Source organism: Solea solea, chromosome 2 (genome assembly GCF_958295425.1).
Source record: "Solea solea chromosome 2, fSolSol10.1, whole genome shotgun sequence".
Classification (NCBI taxonomy): domain Eukaryota; kingdom Metazoa; phylum Chordata; class Actinopteri; order Pleuronectiformes; family Soleidae; genus Solea; species Solea solea.
In genome coordinates this window covers 14,835,655-14,848,203 of record NC_081135.1, presented here as the reverse complement: position 1 = coordinate 14,848,203, position 12,549 = coordinate 14,835,655, and positions in this window count along the sequence as shown.

The following is a 12,549-nucleotide window of genomic DNA, read 5'->3' as shown; positions in this document are numbered from 1 at the left end:
TAACATAAACCTCACAAATAAGGTTAACATCTTATAAGACATACTAATGTACCCTCGTCGTTCCGCTCGTCTTGGGACCCCAAACGACAAATGAAATATTCACACTCCTGCGACCTGTAGAAATGTAGTTCCTCCAAAACTTCCACTCTGGCCAAAGGGTCTAAGACTGTATAGAGTCTGACATGACCTGATTTTCAGTTTTTGGACACAGGACTTTGGGCTTTTTTCCCTCGGCCAAAAGAAACTGCCAAAAACACAGTCTGTAAAATTCAAACGTAAGAAAGGTGGAAAACTGTCTTTTCTTCAATAATTCCTAAAGGCAATGAGCCCGGATGCTGATTTCTCCTTATGTGTATCAGGGACTCCTGGCTGATCCAGGGTGCCGAGTTTCAGACCTGTGCAACCTTCGGAAAGGTCAAAGGTCAGCCGTTCAGGTGTGTTTTTTGTAATAATTCCTAAAGGCATTGAGCCAGGAGTCTAATTTTTCCGTATGTGTATCAGGGATTTAGGCTTATCCCGGGTGCAGAGTTTCAGACCTGTGCAACCTTCGGAAAGGTCAAAGGTCAGCCGTTCGGGTGTGTTTTTTGTAATAATTCCTAATTGCATTAAGCCAGGAGTCTAATTTTTCCGTATGTGTATCAGGGATTTAGGCTTATCCCGGGTGCAGAGTTTCAGACCTGTGCAACCTTCGGAAAGGTCAAAGGTCAGCCGTTCGGGTGTGTTTTTTGTAATAATTCCTAAAGGCATTAAGCCAGGAGTCTGATTTCTCCGTATGTGTATCAGGGACTCCTGGCTGATCCAGGGTGCCGAGTTTCAGACCTGTGCAACCTTCGGAAAGGTCAATGGTCAGCCGTTCGGGTGTGTTTTTTGTAATAATTCCTAAAGGCATTGAGCCAGGAGTCTGATTTGTCCGTATGTGTATCAGGGACTAAGGCTGATCCAGGGTGCCGAGTTTCAGACCTGTGCAACCTTCGGAAAAGTCAATGGTCAGCCGTTCGGGTGTGTTTTTTGTAATAATTCCTAAAGGCATTGAGCCAGGAGTCTGATTTTTCCGTATGTGTATCAGGGATTTAGGCTTATCCCGGGTGCAGAGTTCCAGACCTGTGCAACCTTCGGAAAGGTCAATGGTCAGCCGTTCAGGTGTGTTTTTTGTAATAATTCCTAAAGGCATTGAGTCAGGAGTCTGATTTTTCCGTTTGTGTATCAGGGACTAAGGCTAATCTAGGGTGCCGAGTTTCAGACCTGTGCAACCTTCGGAAAGGTCAATGGTCAGCCGTTCGGGTGTGTTTTTTGTAATAATTCCTAAACTCATTAAGCCATTAGTCTGATTTTTCCGTATGTGTATCAGGGACTAAGGCTAATCCAGGGTGCCGAGTTTCAGACCCGTGCAAACTTTGGAAAGGTCAAAGGTCAGCCATTTGGGTGTGTTTTTTGTAATAATTCCTAAAGGCATTAAGCCAGGAGTCTGATTTTTCCGTATGTGTATCAGGGACTAAGGCTGATCGAGGGTATTTTAATCTTTTTTCTACTGTCCTATAATATGAAGTTAACATCTTATAAGGTATATTGATGTACCCTCAGTGTTTGAATTTATAATGATTTCACTGTTTGGATGTGTTTTTCTATTTGTGTCTGTTTTTGTGCGCATTCAGCAGGGATACGGCTGTTTTCGGATTTTTTTAATTTTTCTACTGTCCCATAACATAAACCTCACAAATAAAGTTAAAATCTTATAAGATATAGTTATATACCTTCAGTGTTTGATTTTGCAATGATTTCACTGTTTGGATGTGTTTTTCTATTTGTCTCTGTTTTTGTGTGCATTCAGCAGGGATACGGCTGTTTTCTGATTTTTTTCATTTTTTTATTGTCCCATAACATAAACCTCACAAATATAGTTAACATCTCATAAGATATAGTTATATACCTTCAGTGATTGATTTTGCAATGATTTCACTGTTTGAATGTGTTTTTCTATTTTTGTCTGTTTTTGTGCGCATTCAGCTGGAATACGACTGTTTTCTGATCTTTTTTCATTTTTCTACTGTCCCATAACATAAACCTCACAAATAAAGTTAACATCTTATAAGATATACTTATGTACCCTTGTCGTTCCGCTCGTCTTGGGACCCCAAACGACATATGAAATATTCACACTCCTGCGACCTGTAGAAATGTAGTTCCTCCAAAACTTCCACTTTGGCCAAAAAATCTAAGACTGTATAGAGTCTGACATGACCTGATTTTCAGTTTTTGGACACAGGACTTTGGGCTTTTTTCCCCCTGGCCAAAAAAAACTGCCATAAACACAGTCTGTAAAATTCAAACGTAAGAAAGGTGGGAAACTGTCTTTTCTTCAATAACTCCTAAAGGCAATGAGCCCGGATGCTGATTTCTCCGCATGTGTATCAGGGACTCCTGGCTGATCCAGGGTGCCGAGTTTCAGACCTGTGCAACCTTCGGAAAGATCAAAGGTCAGCCGTTTGGGTGTGTTTTTTGTAATAATTCCTAAAGGCATTAAGCCAGGAGTCTGATTTTTCCGTATGTGTATCAGGGACTAAGGCTAATCCAGGGTGCCGAGTTTCAGACCCGCGCAACCTTTGGAAAGGTCAAAGGTCAGCCGTTCGGGTGTGTTTTTTGTAATAATTCCTAAAGGCATTGAGCCAGGAGTCTAATTTTTCCGTATGTGTATCAGGGACTAAGGCTGATCCAGGGTGCCGAGTTTCAGACCTGTGCAATCTTCAAAAAGGTCAATGGTCAGCCGTTCGGGTGTGTTTTTTGTAATAATTCCTAAAGGCATTGAGCCAGGAGTCTGATTTTTCCGTATGTGTATCAGGGATTTAGGTTAATCTAGGGTGCCGAGTTTCAGACCTGTGAAACCTTCGGAAAGGTCAAAGGTCAGCCGTTTAGTTGTGTTTTTTGGAATAATTCCTAAAGGCATTAAGCCAGGAGTCTGATTTTTCCGTATGTGTATCAGGGACTAAGGCTGATCGAGGGTATTTTAATCTTTTTTCTACTGTCCTATAATATGAAGTTAACATCTTATAAGGTATATTGATGTACCCTCAGTGTTTGAATTTATAATGATTTCACTGTTTGGATGTGTTTTTCTATTTTTGTCTGTTTTTGTGCGCATTCAGCTGGAATACGACTGTTTTCTGATTTTTTTTTCATTTTTCTACTGTCCCATAACATAAACCTCACAAATAAAGTTAACATCTTATAAGATATTCTTCGGTACCCTCAGTGTTTGATTTTGCAATGATTTCACTGTTTGTATGTGTTTTTCTATTTGTCTCTGTTTTTGTGCGCATTCAGCAGGGATACGGCTGTTTTCGGATTTTTTTCATTTTTTTATTGTCCCATAACATAAACCTCACAAATAAAGTTAACATCTCATAAGATATAGTTATATACCTTCAGTGTTTGATTTTGCAATGATTTCACTGTTTGAATGTGTTTTTCTATTTTTGTCTGTTTTTGTGCGCATTCAGCAGGGATACGGCTGTTTTCATATTTTTTTTCATTTTTCTACTGTCCCATAACATAAACCTTTCAAATAAAGTTAACATCTTATAAGATATTCTTCGGTACCCTCAGTGTTTGAATTTATAATGATTTCACTGTTTGGATGTGTTTTTCTATTTTTGTCTGTTTTTGTGCGCATTCAGCTGCAATACGACTGTTTTCTGATTTTTTTTCATTTTTCTACTGTCCCATAACATAAACCTCACAAATAAAGTTAACATCTTATAAGATATTCTTCGGTACCCTCAGTTTTTGATTTTGCAATGATTTCACTGTTTGTATGTGTTTTTCTATTTGTCTCTGTTTTTGTGCGCATTCAGCAGGGATACGGCTGTTTTCATATTTTTTTTCATTTTACTACTGTCCCATAACATAAACCTCACAAATAAAGTTAACATCTTATAAGATATTCTTCGGTACCCTCAGTGTTTGATTTTGCAATGATTTCACTGTTTGTATGTGTTTTTCTATTTGTCTCTGTTTTTGTGTGCATTCAGCAGGGATACGGCTGTTTTCATATTTTTTTTCATTTTTCTACTGTCCCATAACATAAACCTCACAAATAAAGTTAACATCTTATAAGACATACTAATGTACCCTCGTCGTTCCGCTCGTCTTGGGACCCCAAACGACAAATGAAATATTCACACTCCTGCGACCTGTAGAAATGTAGTTCCTCCAAAACTTCCACTCTGGCCAAAGGGTCTAAGACTGTATAGAGTCTGACATGACCTGATTTTCAGTTTTTGGACACAGGACTTTGGGCTTTTTTCCCACGGCCAAAAGAAACTGCCAAAAACACAGTCTGTAAAATTCAAACGTAAGAAAGGTGGAAAACTGTCTTTTCTTCAATAATTCCTAAAGGCAATGAGCCCGGATGCTGATTTCTCCTTATGTGTATCAGGGACTCCTGGCTGATCCAGGGTGCCGAGTTTCAGACCTGTGCAACCTTCGGAAAGGTCAAAGGTCAGCCGTTCAGGTGTGTTTTTTGTAATAATTCCTAAAGGCATTGAGCCAGGAGTCTAATTTTTCCGTATGTGTATCAGGGATTTAGGCTTATCCCGGGTGCAGAGTTTCAGACCTGTGCAACCTTCGGAAAGGTCAAAGGTCAGCCGTTCGGGTGTGTTTTTTGTAATAATTCCTAATTGCATTAAGCCAGGAGTCTGATTTTTCCGTATGTGTATCAGGGATTTAGGCTTATCCCGGGTGCAGAGTTTCAGACCTGTGCAACCTTCGGAAAGGTCAAAGGTCAGCCGTTCGGGTGTGTTTTTTGTAATAATTCCTAAAGGCATTAAGCCAGGAGTCTGATTTCTCCGTATGTGTATCAGGGACTCCTGGCTGATCCAGGGTGCCGAGTTTCAGACCTGTGCAACCTTCGGAAAGGTCAATGGTCAGCCGTTCGGGTGTGTTTTTTGTAATAATTCCTAAAGGCATTGAGCCAGGAGTCTGATTTGTCCGTATGTGTATCAGGGACTAAGGCTGATCCAGGGTGCCGAGTTTCAGACCTGTGCAACCTTCGGAAAAGTCAATGGTCAGCCGTTCGGGTGTGTTTTTTGTAATAATTCCTAAAGGCATTGAGCCAGGAGTCTGATTTTTCGGTATGTGTATCAGGGATTTAGGCTTATCCCGGGTGCAGAGTTCCAGACCTGTGCAACCTTCGGAAAGGTCAATGGTCAGCCGTTCAGGTGTGTTTTTTGTAATAATTCCTAAAGGCATTGAGTCAGGAGTCTGATTTTTCCGTTTGTGTATCAGGGACTAAGGCTAATCTAGGGTGCCGAGTTTCAGACCTGTGCAACCTTCGGAAAGGTCAATGGTCAGCCGTTCGGGTGTGTTTTTTGTAATAATTCCTAAACTCATTAAGCCATTAGTTTGATTTTTCCGTATGTGTATCAGGGACTAAGGCTAATCCAGGGTGCCGAGTTTCAGACCCGTGCAAACTTTGGAAAGGTCAAAGGTCAGCCATTTGCGTGTGTTTTTTGTAATAATTCCTAAAGGCATTAAGCCAGGAGTCTGATTTTTCCGTATGTGTATCAGGGACTAAGGCTGATCGAGGGTATTTTAATCTTTTTTCTACTGTCCTATAATATGAAGTTAACATCTTATAAGGTATATTGATGTACCCTCAGTGTTTGAATTTATAATGATTTCACTGTTTGGATGTGTTTTTCTATTTGTGTCTGTTTTTGTGCGCATTCAGCAGGGATACGGCTGTTTTCGGATTTTTTTAATTTTTCTACTGTCCCATAACATAAACCTCACAAATAAAGTTAAAATCTTATAAGATATAGTTATATACCTTCAGTGTTTGATTTTGCAATGATTTCACTGTTTGGATGTGTTTTTCTATTTGTCTCTGTTTTTGTGTGCATTCAGCAGGGATACGGCTGTTTTCTGATTTTTTTCATTTTTTTATTGTCCCATAACATAAACCTCACAAATAAAGTTAACATCTCATAAGATATAGTTATATACCTTCAGTGATTGATTTTGCAATGATTTCACTGTTTGAATGTGTTTTTCTATTTGTGTCTGTTTTTGTGCGCATTCAGCAGGGATACGGCTGTTTTCGGATTTTTTTCATTTTTCTACTGTCCCATAACATAAACCTCACAAATAAAGTTAAAATCTTATAAGATATAGTTATATACCTCCAGTGTTCAATTTTGCAATGATTTCACTGTTTGTATGTGTTTTTCTATTTGTCTCTTTTTTTGTGCGCATTCAGCAGGGATACGGCTGTTTTCTGATTTTTTTCATTTTTCTACTGTCCCATAACATAAAGCTCACAAATAAAGTTAAAATCTTATAAGATCTAGTTATTTACCTCCAGTGTTTGATTTTGCAATGATTTCACTGTTTGAATGTGTTTTTCTATTTTTGTCTGTTTTTGTGCGCATTCAGCTGGAATACGACTGTTTTCTGATCTTTTTTCATTTTTCTACTGTCCCATAACATAAACCTCACAAATAAAGTTAACATCTTATAAGATATACTTATGTACCCTTGTCGTTCCGCTCGTCTTGGGACCCCAAACGACATATGAAATATTCACACTCCTGCGACCTGTAGAAATGTAGTTCCTCCAAAACTTCCACTTTGGCCAAAAAATCTAAGACTGTATAGAGTCTGACATGACCTGATTTTCAGTTTTTGGACACAGGACTTTGGGCTTTTTTCCCCCTGGCCAAAAAAAACTGCCATAAACACAGTCTGTAAAATTCAAACGTAAGAAAGGTGGGAAACTGTCTTTTCTTCAATAACTCCTAAAGGCAATGAGCCCGGATGCTGATTTCTCCGCATGTGTATCAGGGACTCCTGGCTGATCCAGGGTGCCGAGTTTCAGACCTGTGCAACCTTCGGAAAGATCAAAGGTCAGCCGTTCGGGTGTGTTTTTTGTAATAATTCCTAAAGGCATTAAGCCAGGAGTCTGATTTTTCCGTATGTGTATCAGGGACTAAGGCTAATCCAGGGTGCCGAATTTCAGACCCGTGCAACCTTTGGACAGGTCAAAGGTCAGCCGTTCGGGTGTGTTTTTTGTAATAATTCCTAAAGGCATTGAGCCAGGAGTCTAATTTTTCCGTATGTGTATCAGGGACTAAGGCTGATCCAGGTTGCCGAGTTTCAGACCTGTGCAATCTTCAAAAAGGTCAATGGTCAGCCGTTCGGGTGTGTTTTTTGTAATAATTCCTAAAGGCATTGAGCCAGGAGTCTGATTTTTCCGTATGTGTATCAGGGATTTAGGTTAATCTAGGGTGCCGAGTTTCAGACCTGTGAAACCTTCGGAAAGGTCAAAGGTCAGCCGTTTAGGTGTGTTTTTTGGAATAATTCCTAAAGGCATTAAGCCAGGAGTCTGATTTTTCCTTATGTGTATCAGGACCTAAGGCTGATCTAGGGTGCCGAGTTTCAGACCTGTGCAACCTTCGGAAAGGTCAAAGGTCAGCCGTTCGGGTGTGTTTTTTGTAATAATTCCTTAAGGCATTAAGCCAGGAGTCTGATTTTTCCGTATGTGTATCAGGGACTAAGGCTGATCGAGGGTATTTTAATCTTTTTTCTACTGTCCTATAATATGAAGTTAACATCTTATAAGGTATATTGATGTACCCTCAGTGTTTGAATTTATAATGATTTCACTGTTTGGATGTGTTTTTCTATTTTTGTCTGTTTTTGTGCGCATTCAGCTGGAATACGACTGTTTTCTGATTTTTTTTTCATTTTTCTACTGTCCCATAACATAAACCTCACAAATAAAGTTAACATCTTATAAGATATTCTTCGGTACCCTCAGTGTTTGATTTTGCAATGATTTCACTGTTTGTATGTGTTTTTCTATTTGTCTCTGTTTTTGTGCGCATTCAGCAGGGATACGGCTGTTTTCGGATTTTTTTCATTTTTTTATTGTCCCATAACATAAACCTCACAAATAAAGTTAACATCTCATAAGATATAGTTATATACCTTCAGTGTTTGATTTTGCAATGATTTCACTGTTTGGATGTGTTTTTCTATTTGTCTCTGTTTTTGTGTGCATTCAGCAGGGATACGGCTGTTTTCGGATTTTTTTCATTTTTTTATTGTCCCATAACATAAACCTCACAAATATAGTTAACATCTCATAAGATATAGTTATATACCTTCAGTGATTGATTTTGCAATGATTTCACTGTTTGAATGTGTTTTTCTATTTGTGTCTGTTTTTGTGCGCATTCAGCAGGGATACGGCTGTTTTCGGATTTTTTTCATTTTTCTACTGTCCCATAACATAAACCTCACAAATAAAGTTAAAATCTTATAAGATATAGTTATATACCTCCAGTGTTCAATTTTGCAATGATTTCACTGTTTGTATGTGTTTTTCTATTTGTCTCTTTTTTTGTGCGCATTCAGCAGGGATACGGCTGTTTTCTGATTTTTTTCATTTTTCTACTGTCCCATAACATAAAGCTCACAAATAAAGTTAAAATCTTATAAGATCTAGTTATTTACCTCCAGTGTTTGATTTTGCAATGATTTCACTGTTTGAATGTGTTTTTCTATTTTTGTCTGTTTTTGTGCGCATTCAGCTGGAATACGACTGTTTTCTGATCTTTTTTCATTTTTCTACTGTCCCATAACATAAACCTCACAAATAAAGTTAACATCTTATAAGATATACTTATGTACCCTTGTCGTTCCGCTCGTCTTGGGACCCCAAACGACATATGAAATATTCACACTCCTGCGACCTGTAGAAATGTAGTTCCTCCAAAACTTCCACTTTGGCCAAAAAATCTAAGACTGTATAGAGTCTGACATGACCTGATTTTCAGTTTTTGGACACAGGACTTTGGGCTTTTTTCCCCCTGGCCAAAAAAAACTGCCATAAACACAGTCTGTAAAATTCAAACGTAAGAAAGGTGGGAAACTGTCTTTTCTTCAATAACTCCTAAAGGCAATGAGCCCGGATGCTGATTTCTCCGCATGTGTATCAGGGACTCCTGGCTGATCCAGGGTGCCGAGTTTCAGACCTGTGCAACCTTCGGAAAGATCAAAGGTCAGCCGTTCGGGTGTGTTTTTTGTAATAATTCCTAAAGGCATTAAGCCAGGAGTCTGATTTTTCCGTATGTGTATCAGGGACTAAGGCTAATCCAGGGTGCCGAGTTTCAGACCCGTGCAACCTTTGGAAAGGTCAAAGGTCAGCCGTTCGGGTGTGTTTTTTGTAATAATTCCTAAAGGCATTGAGCCAGGAGTCTAATTTTTCCGTATGTGTATCAGGGACTAAGGCTGATCCAGGTTGCCGAGTTTCAGACCTGTGCAATCTTCAAAAAGGTCAATGGTCAGCCGTTCGGGTGTGTTTTTTGTAATAATTCCTAAAGGCATTGAGCCAGGAGTCTGATTTTTCCGTATGTGTATCAGGGATTTAGGTTAATCTAGGGTGCCGAGTTTCAGACCTGTGAAACCTTCGGAAAGGTCAAAGGTCAGCCGTTTAGGTGTGTTTTTTGGAATAATTCCTAAAGGCATTAAGCCAGGAGTCTGATTTTTCCTTATGTGTATCAGGACCTAAGGCTGATCTAGGGTGCCGAGTTTCAGACCTGTGCAACCTTCGGAAAGGTCAAAGGTCAGCCGTTCGGGTGTGTTTTTTGTAATAATTCCTTAAGGCATTAAGCCAGGAGTCTGATTTTTCCGTATGTGTATCAGGGACTAAGGCTGATCGAGGGTATTTTAATCTTTTTTCTACTGTCCTATAATATGAAGTTAACATCTTATAAGGTATATTGATGTACCCTCAGTGTTTGAATTTATAATGATTTCACTGTTTGGATGTGTTTTTCTATTTTTGTCTGTTTTTGTGCGCATTCAGCTGGAATACGACTGTTTTCTGATTTTTTTTTCATTTTTCTACTGTCCCATAACATAAACCTCACAAATAAAGTTAACATCTTATAAGATATTCTTCGGTACCCTCAGTGTTTGATTTTGCAATGATTTCACTGTTTGTATGTGTTTTTCTATTTGTCTCTGTTTTTGTGCGCATTCAGCAGGGATACGGCTGTTTTCGGATTTTTTTCATTTTTTTATTGTCCCATAACATAAACCTCACAAATAAAGTTAACATCTCATAAGATATAGTTATATACCTTCAGTGTTTGATTTTGCAATGATTTCACTGTTTGAATGTGTTTTTCTATTTTTGTCTGTTTTTGTGCGCATTCAGCAGGGATACGGCTGTTTTCATATTTTTTTTCATTTTTCTACTGTCCCATAACATAAACCTTTCAAATAAAGTTAACATCTTATAAGATATTCTTCGGTACCCTCAGTGTTTGATTTTGCAATGATTTCACTGTTTGTATGTGTTTTTCTATTTGTCTCTGTTTTTGTGCGCATTCAGCAGGGATACGGCTGTTTTCATATTTTTTTTCATTTTTCTACTGTCCCATAACATAAACCTCACAAATAAAGTTAACATCTTATAAGACATACTAATGTACCCTCGTCGTTCCGCTCGTCTTGGGACCCCAAACGACAAATGAAATATTCACACTCCTGCGACCTGTAGAAATGTAGTTCCTCCAAAACTTCCACTCTGGCCAAAGGGTCTAAGACTGTATAGAGTCTGACATGACCTGATTTTCAGTTTTTGGACACAGGACTTTGGGCTTTTTTCCCACGGCCAAAAGAAACTGCCAAAAACACAGTCTGTAAAATTCAAACGTAAGAAAGGTGGGAAACTGTCTTTTCTTCAATAATTCCTAAAGGCAATGAGCCCGGATGCTGATTTCTCCTTATGTGTATAAGGGACTAAGGCTAATCCAGGGTGCTGAGTTTCAGACCCGTGCAACCTTTGGAAAGGTCAAAGGTCAGCCGTTCGGGTGTGTTTTTTGTAATAATTCCTAAAGGCATTGAGCCAGGAGTCTAATTTTTCCTTATGTGTATCAGGGACTAAGGCTGATCCAGGGTGCCGAGTTTCAGACCTGTGCAATCTTCAAAAAGGTCAATTGTCAGCCGTTCGGGTGTGTTTTTTGTAATAATTCCTAAAGGCATTGAGCCAGGAGTCTGATTTTTCCGTATGTGTATCAGGGATTTAGGTTAATCTAGGGTGCCGAGTTTCAGACCTGTGTAACCTTCGGAAAGGTCAAAGGTCAGCCGTTTAGGTGTGTTTTTTGGAATAATTCCTAAAGGCATTAAGCCAGGAGTCTGATTTTTCCTTATGTGTATCAGGACCTAAGGCTGATCTAGGGTGCCGAGTTTCAGACCTGTGCAACCTTCGGAAAGGTCAAAGGTCAGCCGTTCGGGTGTGTTTTTTGTAATAATTCCTTAAGGCATTAAGCCAGGAGTCTGATTTTTCCGTATGTGTATCAGGGACCAAGGCTGATCGAGGGTATTTTAATCTTTTTTCTACTGTCCTATAATATGAAGTTAACATCTTATAAGGTATATTGATGTACCCTCAGTGTTTGAATTTATAATGATTTCACTGTTTGGATGGGTTTTTCTATTTTTGTCTGTTTTTGTGCGCATTCAGCTGGAATACGACTGTTTTCTGATTTTTTTTAATTTTTCTACTGTCCCATAACATAAACCTCACAAATAAAGTTAACATCTTATAAGATATTCTTCGGTACCCTCAGTGTTTGATTTTGCAATGATTTCACTGTTTGTATGTGTTTTTCTATTTGTCTCTGTTTTTGTGCGCATTCAGCAGGGATACGGCTGTTTTCATATTTTTTTTCATTTTACTACTGTCCCATAACATAAACCTCACAAATAAAGTTAACATCTTATAAGATATTCTTCGGTACCCTCAGTGTTTGATTTTGCAATGATTTCACTGTTTGTATGTGTTTTTCTATTTGTCTCTGTTTTTGTGTGCATTCAGCAGGGATACGGCTGTTTTCATATTTTTTTTCATTTTTCTACTGTCCCATAACATAAACCTCACAAATAAAGTTAACATCTTATAAGACATACTAATGTACCCTCGTCGTTCCGCTCGTCTTGGGACCCCAAACGACAAATGAAATATTCACACTCCTGCGACCTGTAGAAATGCAGTTCCTCCAAAACTTCCACTCTGGCCAAAGGGTCTAAGACTGTATAGAGTCTGACATGACCTGATTTTCAGTTTTTGGACACAGGACTTTGGGCTTTTTTCCCACGGCCAAAAGAAACTGCCAAAAACACAGTCTGTAAAATTCAAACGTAAGAAAGGTGGAAAACTGTCTTTTCTTCAATAATTCCTAAAGGCAATGAGCCCGGATGCTGATTTCTCCTTATGTGTATCAGGGACTCCTGGCTGATCCAGGGTGCCGAGTTTCAGACCTGTGCAACCTTCGGAAAGGTCAAAGGTCAGCCGTTCAGGTGTGTTTTTTGTAATAATTCCTAAAGGCATTGAGCAAGGAGTCTAATTTTTCCGTATGTGTATCAGGGATTTAGGCTTATCCCGGGTGCAGAGTTTCAGACCTGTGCAACCTTCGGAAAGGTCAAAGGTCAGCCGTTCGGGTGTGTTTTTTGTAATAATTCCTAAAGGCATTAAGCCAGGAG